At 35.2% G+C, this 13,085-nt stretch overlaps 1 pseudogene; it reads right to left on the minus strand.

The window, feature by feature from the left end:
* LOC114271260 (cycloartenol synthase 2-like) overlaps positions 1-12,343 on the minus strand; it is a 50,533-nt pseudogene extending 38,190 nt beyond the window's left edge.
* Positions 12,344-13,085: the final 742 nt, after the last annotated feature.

Genomic DNA, 13,085 nt, shown 5'->3' on the forward strand with positions numbered 1-13,085 from the left:
AACATGATGTCTTGAACTGTTCAGCCGTTTGTGTAAACCAAGACAATAAAACTCACACAGTATATCTTCAGACATAGTTTAGTTCTCACTATTGTGTTCATTTTGGCCCGAACAACCTGGTCTTTCATGAGTGCTCTAAAGACTTGTAGCCCTTCACAAATCTTATATAACCGGCCCAGTTCACACTCACATAGGTAATTCTTATGAAGAGTATCCTGCCATACTCCACTAGGTTTAGCTAGATATAAGAATCATTAAAATTTTACTTAACCTCAAACGCTGCAGACATCACTATTTCATCAAAGAAATAGGTAGGAGTTAGACTCCCCAGTGATCCTTCTGAGTCAATCACAACTCGGTTGTCCCTTTGAACCTAGATCTTAGGATCTCTAGTCAACTAGGTTGGGTTGCCGTTGTGGTAACTCTTATTAAATAGGCTTAAGTCCCATTCCCCTCGATGAATTCTCAACTAACTCTCTTACTAATCCTTTAGTTAGTGGATCCGCTATGTTGTTTTTAGACTTAACATATTCTATGGAAATAATTCCATTAGAGAGTAGTTGTCTTACGGTATTATGACGACGACAAATGTGTCGAGACATACCGTTATACATATGACTCTGTGCTCTACCAATTGCTGATTGACTATCACAATGTATGCATATAGCAGGCACCGGTTTTGGCCAAATTGGAATATCTTCAAGGAAGTGGCGAACCCATTCTACCTCTTCCCCTGCTTTGTCTAAAACTATGAATTCTGATTCCATAGTAGACCTAGCAATACAAGTCTGTTTGGAAGATTTCCAAGAAACAGTCACCCCACCAAGAGTAAAGACATACCCACTGGTGGACTTTGAGTCTCTTGTATCCGATATCCAATTTGCATCACAGTATCCTTCAAGTACTGCTGGATATCTAGTATAATTCAGCCCAATGTTACGAGTAAATTGGAGATATCTAAGAACCCTAATAATAGCTTTCCAGTGTTCTACTCCCGGATTACTCGTATATCTACTTAATTTACTTACTACATAAGCTATATCTGGGCGAGTGCAGTTCATCAAGTACATTAAGCTTCCAATAATTTGGGCATACTCTAATTGAGAAATACTTTCCTATACATTTTTAGAAAGATACAAATTAACATCTACAGGTGTTCTAGCAAGATGATCATCATCATTGCTGAATTTGTCAAGTGTTTTCTCAATGTAATGAGATTGTGACAAAGCATAACCTTCTGATGTTTTGGTAATTTTTATACCAAGAATTACATCAGCAATGCCCATGTCCTTCATGTCAAAATGTTTATTCAACATTTTCTTATTAGTTTTAATCATATCATTATTACTACCAATGATGAGCATATCATCTACATAAAGACATACAATGACATAACCTTTGTTTGTGTTTTTAATATAAACACATTTGTCACACTCATTAATTTTAAATCCATTTGACATCATTGTCTTGTCAAATTTCTCATGCCATTGCTTTGGCGCTTGTTTTAAACCATATAATGATTTAACCAATTTACACACTTTCTTTTCTTTTCCTGGAACAAAAAACCCTTCTGGTTGTTCCATGTAAATTTCTTCATTTAACTCACCATTTAAGAAAGCGGTTTTAACATCCATTTGATGAATTTCTAGATTGTATAGAGATGCAATGGCAATTAGCATTCTAATGGATGTTATTCTAGTAACCGGTGAGTATGTGTCAAAGTAATCTAAACCTTCTTTCTGTCTAAAACCTTTGACTACAAGTCTTGCCTTGTATTTGTCTATTGATCCATCCGCTTTCAATTTTCTTTTGAAAATCCACTTGTACTCAAGAGGTTTACAACCTGGTGGCAAGTCCACTAATTTCCAAGTGTGATTTTGCAAGATGGATTCAACTTCACTGTTGACAGCTTCTTTCCATAAAGGAGCTTCAGGACTGGACATAGCCTCTTTAAAAGTTAAAGGCTCATTTTCTAACAAAAATGTTAGGAAATCTGGACCAAAAGATTTTGAGGTTCTAGCACGTTTACTACGCCTAGGTTCCTCTTCCTCATTTTGATCTAACTCTTGCTCTTGATCATGTTCTTGATCATTACTAGTAATAGCATCAAAAGATCTTTTATTGTTACTAGTCTCTTGTCCAGTCTTCTTTGGAAATACATGTTCAAAAAATGATGCATTCCGAGACTCAATAATAGTATTTACATGCATTTCGGTATGTTCTGATTTATGAATCAAAAACCGATATGCACTACTATTCTTAGCATAACCAATGAAAATGCAATCAATGGTCTTAGGACCTATCTTAGTCTTTTTAGGACTAGGAATAGCTACTTTGGCCAAACACACCCACACTTTTAAGTATTTGTAGGATGGTACTTTACCATGCCACATTTCATAAGGTGTTTGATTCACTTTCTTTCGGGGTACTTTATTTAAAATATAATTGGCAGAAAGTATTGCTTCCCCCCACAAGTTCTGAGGTAATCCAGAACTGATTAACATGGCATTCATCATTTCTTTTAAAGTCCTACTTTTCCTTTCAGCAATTCCATTTTGCTGAGGTGAGTAAGGAGCGGTGGTTTGATGAATTATTCCATGTTCTTTACAAAATTCACCAAAAGGTGATTCATATTCACCACCTCTATCACTTCTAAATTTCTTGATTTTCTTACCAAGTTGATTTTCAACTTCATTCTTATATTGAATGAAAGTTTCCAAAGCTTCATCCTTGGTTCGAATTAAATAAACATAACTATATCTAGTATAGTCATCTATAAAAGTGATAAAATACTTTTTCTCACCTCTAGTTTGAATTGATTTAAAATCACAAATGTCACTATGAATTAATTCAAGTGGTTCCGTACTTCTTTCAATTGAATGAAAAGGAGTTTTAGATAATTTTGCCTCAACGCAAATTTCACATTTATGATTTGAATCAATGTTAAATTTAAGTAAACATTCCATATTAATTAATCTATGCAAAGATCCATAATTAACATGTCCAAGTCTACCGTGCCATAAATTTGAAGACTCAAGCAAGTAATAAGAAGATGTAGTATTATTAATAACTGAGGGTACAACGGTCATTACATTTAATTTGAAAAGGCCATCAAACATGTAACATTTTCCTACATACATCCCGTTTTTGGTAAGTACAAACTTGTCACTTTCAAAAACTAGCCTAAACCCATTCTTACTCAACAAAGATCCGGAAACAAGATTCTTGCGAATGTCCGGTATATGCAGTACATTGTTGAGAATGAGTTCCTTTCTAGATGTCATCTTGAGTACAATCTTTCCTTGTCCTTCAACTTTGGAAGTTGAGGAGTTGCCCATAAAAAGCTGTTCACCATTGTCCACTGAAGAATAAGATGTGAACATCTTTTTGTCGGCACAAATATGGCGAGTAGCACCAATGTCCACCCACCATTCTTTAGGATTTCCGACAAGATTTGCCTCGGAAACAACTGCAGAAAGATTGATATCATCTATACCATTAGAAATATTGTCCACCTCAGTCATTTGGGCTTGAGCAGGCTTCTTACTTGTTCTTCTTTTGCTTTTGCCTTTGCTACGGCAATCTTTGGCCCGATGTCCCTCTTTGTCACAGATGTAATGTTTGCCATTAAACTTGTACTTTTTATTATCCCCCCCTTTAGAGCCTTGTGATGAACTTTCTCCAGAAGACTTTCGTTTCCTGGTTTTTGAAGCATGTTCCACCACATTTGCCTTAGACTCCATAGGATGCTTACCAGCCCGCTTTTCAGAATTGCGGTTGTCCTCCTCAATTCTCAAACGCACAATTAATTCGTCCATAGAAATTTCTTTGCGCTTGTGTTTGAGGTAGTTCTTGAACTCCTTCCAGCCTTTTGGTAATTTTTCAATTAAGGCTGCAACTTGGAAGGATTCACTGAGAGACATGTCTTCTGCGTGAATGTCATGCAGAATAAGTTGGAAATCTTAAGCTTGGCTGATCACAATTTTTGAATCAACCATTACAAAATCCAAGAATCTGCCAACCACAAATTTCTTTGAGCCGGCATCTTCCGTTTTGTACTTTTTCTCCAACGATTCTCAAAGTTCCTTTGCTGTCTTGATTGGACTGTAGACGTTGTATAATGTGCTGTCAAGTCCGTTCAAGACGTAATTCCGGCAAAGGAAATCGGCATGTTTCCAAGCATCAACCGCAGCAACCACTTGTCGGTCGGTTTCATCCTCTTTCAGGATAGGAGCATCTTCACGGAGGAAACGAGCCAGGTTCAAATAGTGTCTCACAAGGGAAGGTTCAAAGCCAAAAGCTACCTATCCTTTGCAGAATATTTCCAATTTCTGTACTCTCTGTAAATAGATCATGTTGTTGCATTTTCTCTCTGTCAAATTCCATTCTTGTGGGGGATTGTTGGAAAAATGGTGTTTTATATGGCATATTTTTTAGCCCGATTTTGAGTGGGCCCCCAAACGTTGTTTGGAGTGGGTCCGAAGAGGTGAAGACAGAACGTCAAAACCATTTATGAGTGAATGGGAAGTTGACGTCGTGTTTCGTGTCTAACATTAATTTTTTAGATAAAATTCATTTGAATTTTTTCAATAAAAATTATTGTGGGAATTTAATTTAATTCTAAATTCTAAATTTTGGGTTCCTGAGTGGTTTCCTAAAATTTGTAATTGTGAGAATTTAATTTAATTCTAAAATTCAAATTTTGGATTCCTAAGTGGTTTTGTAAAATTTGTACATCTTCATTTATTTATTAAACTATTCAAATTAGTTTAATATATATATATATATATTCAAAAAGTTTCATATATATATATATATATATATATATATTTTAATTGGTTAACAAAAGTCCAACAGTTTAGAACTTTGCTACCAATGGCTCCTTTTTCAAAATATGTGAAAAAGCTGCTCCAAGATAGCAATGGTAAGATTCGGTTTTTTAACTGATTGTTTGAATTTCAAACAATTACTGTTGGCACTTGTTGTACCTGTTCAGTCCATTCACATCTGTTCGGGGCAGTGTAAATTTGCCTATAAATTCTGTCTTGATTCCAGCAGTCTCGGGGATGATTAAACAGTCTCATATTTTGTCTTTTTGCTGTCCAAATTACTTTTAGTGCATTATTCTTCATTTTAGATTTAAGAATAAATATTCAGAGAGTTAGAACACATGTTTGGTTCGCCGAACAATTTGTTTTGGAGTGCTACTACAAGTTGATTAAAGATCATTGTATCCTGGGAGATAGACGCCACCCAACCGTAAGCACCATAGCGGGGCGAATCTGTCTTAAGGACAGAGTGTCACACACTCGACTTGGTCTTAATTATAATTCGGTTCGATAAATAAATCTGGTATGTTATTTATTTATTTTGTTTGAATTTATTTCAAGTTATTTTATTTACACAGAAGATTGTTCCAACAATCTTAAGACAGATTCGAATTATTCTGTTTACAGAATTTTTCGTTTGTTTCCTTTTTCTTCTTTTTAGAAAATTATTTTCTGTGGATAAAATAATATTCTGGTTGGAAAAACAAATAGTGATTATATGCTATTTGACAGATAGTAATAATATACTGTTTCTTTTCTTTTACAACAATTAGTAGTACGATACTGGTGTCATTAACAATTAAGAATATATTTTTGTGGAATTTTTTTAGAAATTAATTTTGGGTTTTAGAAATTTTTTCTGAGTTTTCATTAATTAAAATTCTGTTTTAGTATTTTAATTATTGAAGTGTTACAGAAATTTATTTTCTGTGTGTAATTAATTTGGTTAAATAAAATTTTATTTTATTTCCTAATTAATTGAAAAATAAAAGTTATATTCTTATTTCTTTTATTTTACAGAATTTAATTTTCTGTGTGGAATTATTTTGGTTAAATAAAATTTTATTTTATTTCCAAATTAATTGGAAAAAAAAATTATAGTTTTTATTTCTTTTTTGTGTGGAATTAATTTGTTTAAATAAAATGTTATTTTATTTTCAAATTAATTGGAAAATAAAAGTTACATTCTTACATAATTTAATTCTGTAAATTTGGTTTAATTTTCTGTGTAGTGTAAATTCTAATTACAATTTTTTTTTTATATATTAGAATTGATGGCTACTGAAACTAATGCCCAAACAAGTACTACTGTGGTCGCTGCGATTGCACCAACCCCCTCTCCTGTGATGACAGTACCAATAAGTCATGGAGAGAAGCCAGAGAAGTTCTCAGGAACTGACTTTAAAAGATGGCAACAGAAAATGTTGTTTTATCTTACAACTCTGAACCTGGCTCGTTTCCTCCGTGAAGATGCTCCTATCCTGAAAGAGGATGAAACCGACCGGCAAGTGGTTGCTGCGGTTGATGCTTGGAAACATGCCAATTTCCTTTGCCGGAATTACGTCTTGAACGGACTTGACAACACATTATACAACGTCTACAGTCCAATCAAGACAGCAAAGGAACTTTGGGAATCGTTAGAGAAAAAGTACAAAACGGAAGATGCCGGCTCAAAGAAATTTGTGGTTGGCAGATTATTGGATTTTGTAATGGTTGATTCAAAAACTGTGATCAGCCAAGCTCAAGATTTCAAACTCATTCTGCATGACATTCACGCAGAAGACATGTCTCTCAGTGAATCCTTCCAAGTTGCAGCCTTAATTGAAAAATTACCAAAAGGCTAGAAGGAGTTCAAGAACTACCTCAAACACAAGCGCAAAGAAATTTCTATGGACGAATTAATTGTGCGTTTGAGAATTGAGGAGGACAACCGCAATTCTGAAAAGCGGGTTGGTAAGCATCCTATGGAGTCTAAGGCAAATGTGGTGGAACATGCTTCAAAAACCAAGAAACGTAAGTCTTCTGGAGAAAGTTCATCACAAGGCTCTAAAGGGGGGGGGGGATAATAAAAAGTACAAGTTTAATGGCAAACGTTACATCTGTGACAAAGAGGGACATAGGGCCAAAGATTGCCGTAGTAAAAACAAAAGCAAAAGAAGAACAAGCAAGAAGCCTGCTCAAGCCCAATTGACTGAAGTGGATAATATTTCCAATGGTATAGATGATATCAATTTTTCTGCAGTTGTTTCCGAGGCAAATCTTGTCGGAAATCCTAAAGAATGGTGGGTGGACACTGGTGCTACTCGCCATATTTGTGTCGACAAAAAGATGTTCACATCTTATTCTTCAGTGGACAATGGTGAACAACTTTTTATGGGCAACTCCTTAACTTCCAAAGTTGAAGGACAAGGAAAGATTGTACTCAAGATGACATCTGGAAAGGAACTCACTCTCAACAATGTGCTGCATGTACCGGACATTCGCAAGAATCTTGTTTCCGGATCTTTGTTGAGTAAGAATGGGTTTAGGCTAGTTTTTGAAAGTGACAAGTTTGTACTTACCAAAAACGGGATGTATGTAGGAAAATGTTACATGTCTGATGGCCTTTTCAAATTAAATGTAATGACCGTTGTACCCTCAGTTATTAATAATACTACATCTTCTTCTTACTTGCTTGAGTCTTCAAATTTATGGCATGGTAGACTAGGACATGTTAATTATGGATCTTTGCGTAGATTAATTGATATGGAATGTTTACCTAACTTTAACATTGATTCAAATCATAAATGTGAAATTTGCGTTGAGGCAAAATTATTTAAAACTCCTTTTCATTCAATTGAAAGAAGTACAAAACCACTTGAATTAATTCATAGTGACATTTGTGATTTTAAATCAATTCAAACTAGAGGTGGGAAAAAGTATTTTATCACTTTTATAGATGACTATACTAGATATAGTTATGTTTATTTAATTCGAACCAAGGATGAAGCTTTGGAAACTTTCATTCAATATAAGAATGAAATTGAAAATCAACTTGGTAAGAAAATCAAGAAATTTAGAAGTGACAGAGGTGGTGAATATGAATCACCTTTGGTGAATTTTGTAAAGAACATGGAATAATTCATCAAACCACCGCTCCTTACTCACCTCAGCAAAATGGAATTGCTGAAAGGAAAAATAGGACTTTAAAAGAAATGATAAATGCCATGTTAATCAGTTCTGGATTACCTCAGAACTTGTAGGGGGAAGCAATACTTTCTGCCAATTATATTTTAAATAAAGTACCCCGAAAGAAAGTGAATTAAACACCTTATGAAATGTGGCATGGTAGAGTACCATCCTACAAATACTTAAAAGTGTGGGGGTGTTTGGCCAAAGTAGCTATTCCTAGTCCTAAAAAGACTAAGATAGGTCCTAAGACCATTGATTGCATTTTCATTGGTTATGCTAAGAATAGTAGTGCATATCGGTTTTTGATTCATAAATCAGAACATACTGAAATGCATGTAAATACTATTATTGAGTCTCGGAATGCATCATTTTTTGAACATGTATTTCCAAAGAAGACTGGACAAGAGACTAGTAACAATAAAAGATCTTTTGATGCTATTACTAGTAATGATCAAGAACATGATCAAGAGCAAGAGTTAGATCAAAATGAGGAAGAGGAACCTAGGCGTAGTAAACGTGCTAGAACCTCAAATTCTTTTGGTCCAGATTTCCTAACATTTTTGTTAGAAAATGACCCTTTAACTTTTAAAGAGGCTATGTCCAGTCCTGAAGCTCCTTTATGGAAAGAAGCTGTCAACAGTGAAGTTGAATCCATCTTGCAAAATCACACTTGGGAATTAGTGGACTTGCCACCAGGTTGTAAACCTCTTGGGTACAAGTGGATTTTCAAAAGAAAATTGAAAGCGGATGGATCAATAGACAAATACAAGGTAAGACTTGTAGTCAAAGGTTTTAGACAGAAAGAAGGTTTAGATTACTTTGACACATACTCACCGGTTACTAGAATAACATCCATTAGAATGCTAATTGCCATTGCATCTCTATACAATCTAGAAATTCATCAAATGGATGTTAAAACCGCTTTCTTAAATGGTGAGTTAAATGAAGAAATTTACATGGAACAACCAGAAGGGTTTTTTGTTCCAGGAAAAGAAAAGAAAGTGTGTAAATTGGTTAAATCATTATATGGTTTAAAACAAACGTCAAAGCAATGGCATGAGAAATTTGACAAACGGCTGAACAGTTCAAGATATCATGTTCACTGGTTAGCTAGTAAACCAAGACAATAGAACTCACACAGTATATCCCCAGACACAGTTTAGTTCTCACTATTGTGTTCATTTTGGCCCTGAACAACCTGGTCTTTCATGAGTGCTCTAAAGACTTGTAGCCCTTCACAAATCTTATATAACCGGCCCAGTTCACACTCACATAGGTGATTCTTATGAAGAGTATCCTGCCATACTCCACTAGGTTTAGCTAGATATAAGAATCATTAAAATTTTACTTAACCTCAAACGCTGCAGACATCACTATTTCATCAAAGAAATGGGTAGGAGTTAGACTCCCCAGTGATCCTTCTGAGTCAATCACAACTCGGTTGTCCCTTTGAACCTAGATCTTGGGATCTCTAGTCAACTAGGTTGGGTTGCCGTTGTGGTAACTCTTATTAAATAAGCTTAAGTCCCATTCCCCTCAATGAATTCTCAACTAACTCTCTTACTAACCCTTTAGTTGGTGGATCCGCTATGTTGTCTTTAGACTTAACATATTCTATGGAAATAATTCCATTAGAGAGTAGTTGTCTTACGGTATTATGACGACGACGAATGTATCGAAACTTACCGTTATACATATGACTCTGTGCTCTACCAATTGCTGATTGACTATCACAATGTATGCATATAGCAGGCACCGGTTTTGGCCAAATTGGAATATCTTCAAGGAAGTGGCGAAGCCATTCTGCCTCTTCCCCTGCTTTGTCTAAAGCTATGAATTCTGATTCCATAGTAAACCTAGCAATACAAGTCTGTTTGGAAGATTTCCAAGAAACAGCCGCCCCACCAAGAGTAAAGACATACCCACTGGTGGACTTTGAGTCTCTTGCATCCGATATCCAATTTGCATCATAATATCCTTCAAGTACTGCTGGATATCTAATATAATTCAGCCCAATGTTACGAGTAAATCGGAGATATCTAAGAACCCTAATAATAGCTTTCCAGTGTTCTACCCCCGGATTACTCGCATATCTACTTAATTTACTTACTATATAAGCTATATCTGGGCGAATGCAGTTCATCAAGTACATTAAGCTTCCAATAATTTGGGCATACTCTAATTGAGAAATACTTTCCTGTACATTTTTAGAAATATACAAATTAACATCTACAGGTGTTCTAGCAAGATGATCATCATCTTTGCTGAATTTGTCAAGTATTTTCTCAATGTAATGAGATTGTGACAAAGCATAACCTTCTGATATTTTGGTAATTTTTATACCAAGAATTACATTAGCAATGCCCATGTCCTTCATGTCAAAATGTTTATTCAACATTTTCTTAGTAGTTTTAATCATATCATTATTACTACCAATAATGAGCATATCATCTACATAAAGACATACAATGACATAACGTTTGTCTGTGTTTTTAATATAAACACATTTGTCACACTCATTAATTTTAAATCAATTTGACAATTAAATTAAATTCCCACAATAATTTTTATTGAAAAAATTCAAATGAATTTTATCTAAAAAATTAATGTTAGACACGAAACACGACGTCAACTTCCCATTCACTCATAAATGGTTTTGATGTTCTGTCTTCACCTCTTCGGACCCATTCCAAACAACGTTTGGGGCCCACTCAAAATCAGGCTAAAAAATATGCCATATAAAACACCATTTTTCCAACAATTCTTACCTGATGATTGTAAATATATCGGCATATATCGCGTTTATGTTCTTTAGATAAGACTGCATTTAGTGCCCCCGTAATAGACAGAGTAATAATCTATACATCAATGGGCAAGCCAATGTCAAAATCACATATTATCCTTTTCATAGACTAAATTGCAAAGCTATGTACCCTAATTATTAACACCCATGTTGACTACTATAGCATATTTGAAGAAAATTGCAATTGTAGTCTGACACAATCCACTCTCAATGGATGGCATGATAGGAACGTCAGTAAAGGCAAATCAACACTTACCAAGCCAAGTAGTAGAAACATAGGACCTCCATAATCTCCTGGCCAATGTCCATCATGTGCCTAGAGAGTTGAATGAAAACTGATAGCTCTTCTTAATGTAATCGTTACCTGATCCTCCGTAATATCTTCTGTATCTTTTACTTTGACTTGTGGTAAAAGTATCCTTCTTGGACTTTCCTTGGCAAACTACATTTTGGAAAGGAAAATAGTGTAAGTTAGTTGATAAGCTTCATATAAAGAACAACCTCAAAGTATACTTTTGCTTTTTTTCTCAAATAAGAAGCTGAAAGGTAAAGTTATATAAAATTTCATATGCAGTAAACTATCTCATTTACCATTGTCAGACAATTACAAGTGTCATTATGGTGGTGTTTGATAGAACTGAAAATTAAGTACTAACTGAATGATGAATCTTTTAAGCTGAAGAGCTAAGTTACATGGTGGACTTGGCAAAAATGTCTCACACCGATACATGTCGAAGAGTCAGATTCTTTCTTTTCTCTGATTTTAGGATACGGGGACATGAACAAAAAGTTGGATATGGGTATGGGGATATATATATATATATATATATATATTTAAAAATATATGATGAGTTTAAAGAATAATTATACAAGATTTAAAGAATAATTTTCACATAAGATTTAATAAGGCCCAGATTTTATTTTTTTATTAGGCTGACATTTTTTTCTTAATGAGACCTCAACATTTGTATTTTATATTGGATTATTTTGGACTAAGGGTTATTTGGGATGAACTAAATAAGTGTACTTTTTGACTTTTTATGATATATGGGTTGGGTTTGGGTTGAATTTGAAGTGATGTATTAAAAAGATGATGTGACTTAAATAAGATAGTGACTTTTTAACTTTTTGACTTTTTTCAAATATGCCAAACTAACCCTTGGACTTCAGCATATATATATATATATATATATATATTTTTATATTGGATTATTTTGGACTAAGTATTTGGGCTTCAACATATATCTATATATACATAAAACTCTAGCCCATTACTAAAATAGGGCCCATTCAAATAAAAGTTGAATTCACAAATCTTAAAACCCTAGCCACCTATGCAATCATCTTAGAACCCCAGCCACCACTAGTGAAGTTCATCTCAAAAACCTAGCGCCACCAGTGAAGTTCATCATCGGCTCCGAAACAACGACATATAGGTACGTACATCTCTTTCTTCACTTTCCACTTCGTCTTTACTTTCATCTTCGTCTTCGCTTTTTTCTTCGTCTTCATCTTCGTATTCGTTTGTGGTCAGACGCATCTGACACAAGGTTGCTGTGTTCGACTCGAATCCCACACCCGTGTTGGTGTCATGTTGACACGGGTACTCCGGCTAAAACCAACAAGTCCATGTAACACAGCTGAAAAGTTGTTTTATAAAAATTTAAGTGCTAAATTGAAACAAGTTGTTTGAAATGTACAAGCTGAAATTTGAAATTTATAGTTTTCAAATTATATCTTCCAATTTTTATAGTGTGGTGGCAGTGACCGTGGCGGTGGCCGTGGCGTTAATGATGGTGGTGGAGGTCAAGGGATAGTGGTTGTTGTTATGGTGAAGGGAGGTAGCGGGATGGTAGTGGTGAGGTAGTTGTGGTGGTGTATTTGTGGTGGAGGTGGAGGTGGCGGTGTAGTGATGGTGGTGATTGTGGAGGTGGAATGATGGTCGTGGCTATGGCAATGGTGGCGATGTTTGTTGAGGTGAGGGTTGTCGTAGTTGTTGTAATGGTGGTGGAGAGGTGGTAGTAATGGTAACCGCGACCGTTGTGGTGGTAGAGGTGGTGATGGAGGTATGGTATCGGTGGCAGTAGTCATAGTGGTGGCTTGATGGTGATAGTAGTCGCGACAATGATGGTGGCAGTGGTAATGGTAGGGGGCTTTTCCCAAATTAAACCAAATTAGCAACCTATTTCCCAAACTAGGCCTAGTTTGGACGGAATTCCCAAACTAGGTTAAAACGTGGTTGTGAACCACGCTTTTAAGTTAATCATAAAACGTGGTTTCTG

The sequence above is a fragment of the Camellia sinensis genome, chromosome 13, assembly GCF_055761805.1.
Source record: "Camellia sinensis isolate YWXY chromosome 13, ASM5576180v1, whole genome shotgun sequence".
Lineage (NCBI taxonomy): Eukaryota > Viridiplantae > Streptophyta > Magnoliopsida > Ericales > Theaceae > Camellia > Camellia sinensis.